We start from the raw sequence: 1,693 nt of genomic DNA on the forward strand, positions 1-1,693 counted from the left end.
CTCTTCCCCTCTCTTTTCCTCTCTCCCCCTCTCTCCCCCTCTCTTCTCTCAGGCTGCTCCAGCTGTGGCTGGCAGCTCCAGCAGGGCCCTGCAGCCAGGCCCTTTGCAATAAACCCCAAATTCCTGACCTGGCTGCAGAGATCTCTGCATCCCGACCATCCCACCCCCCTGACGCTCCTATGCTCTCCCAAGATCCAGAGCCAAGGGATTTAGGGACAAGGGACATTTCCATGTTCCACATAACTCCCACACTTCCAGGAGCCACCTCTGCTTTCCCTGCACTCCAAACCACATCCCTGCTTCCCGTGGTTTACAGGGGAAGCTCTCAGTGTTGTGCTGTTGAATTTCCAGCCTCTCCATTCCCGGGGTTGTTTTCACAGGGATTTGGGATAATGCAGCTCTTCAGGAGCCTCATTATTGCCCCAAAGGTGCCGGTGTTGTTCAAGTGCCCCTCCTGTGACAAGTGGCTCATTATGGCTCCTCTCAGTCCCCCCCCAGAGATCCCATTATATCCAACAGCAGTGGGAGTGGGAAGAGGATAATTTGCATCCAGCATGAGCTTTTCCCATTATTCCCGCTTCTCAGGAACAAGGAAAACAAATCGTCTCGACCGCTGCTCCTTTTTTATTCCCGCTGCAGTCCCTTTTTGCCAGCAGTGGTTTTGCTTTGCTCCCTCTCCTTGGAATATTGTTGTTTGCTCCTCCACTCTGGGCTAATGCAAGGTCCTCCTTCCCCAGGCAATTGGGAAAAATATCTTGGCTAAAAGGGCTTTTTATGCTTGGGAAAGAAAAGCGTGGTTGGAGAGAAAAGCTGGATCAATAGGTGCCGTGTTGCTGTTTATTCCCAGGATTTTGCCTTTGTTCCTTTGCGTTTGGGAGGCTTTTAAGGCATTTTTTCCTCCTCTTCTCACTGCTTTTCTGCTGATGGAAATTGTCCCTTTTGGAATTTGAAATGCCTCTCATCCCTCTCTATTTCCACCTGGCTTAGGGATAGTTTTGAGGAGAAAATCCCTAAGTTCAGTGTTTGTTTTGTCACAAGCTCCTAAAATCCCAGTTAAGGGAAGGGAGTAATGAATCCATACCCCTCCCATATTCCATGTGACAGGCAGGCCATGTCTTCCCAGGTTTTTCCAGCCCTTTCCCAATTATTCCCACTGCCAAATCCCTGCAGAACTATGGATGGAAGTAGAAAGATCTCAACCCTTGGATCCTGGGAATGAGGGGCTGGATCTCATCCCTTGGATCCCAGGAATGAGTGGTGGCTACAGTTGGAACCCTTGGATCTGGGAATGCCCCGCTGAAGTTATTTCCTGATAATTTCTGTGTGTTTTCCCTCCTTTTCCTGATGGATGGGTGAATTCTTGGCTGGCTGAGTTATTCCCTGGCTGCTTGGCCATTCCATGATTTCTGGTGATGCCTTGTGCAGGCTGCCCTGGAGCAGAGGCTGGATGGAGTTCCAGAATAAAGCAGGGATTGATTCAAAGCATCTCCTCCATGGATCCACCTTGGGCAGCACCAGAGCCCAGCCAGGGCTGCACCCAAGATGAACCAAAATGGCCCCAAAATGCACGGCCGGGCATGGGGTCTGTCCCTGGGATCAGTTCTGCTCCATTTGCATCTTGCAGTTCATTGTCCCATTCCAGCTTTAGCCCAGGCAGTCCCACCCTGCTTGTTTTTCTCTCTCCAGCCCACGG

At 51.0% G+C, this 1,693-nt stretch overlaps 1 protein-coding gene across 1 annotated transcript in view; it reads left to right on the forward strand.

Moving 5' to 3' along the window:
- Positions 1-1,693, forward strand: part of MDGA2 (MAM domain containing glycosylphosphatidylinositol anchor 2) — a 148,001-nt gene that overhangs the window by 110,203 nt on the left and 36,105 nt on the right.

Source organism: Geospiza fortis, unplaced genomic scaffold, assembly GCF_000277835.1.
Source record: "Geospiza fortis unplaced genomic scaffold, GeoFor_1.0 scaffold23, whole genome shotgun sequence".
NCBI lineage: Eukaryota > Metazoa > Chordata > Aves > Passeriformes > Thraupidae > Geospiza > Geospiza fortis.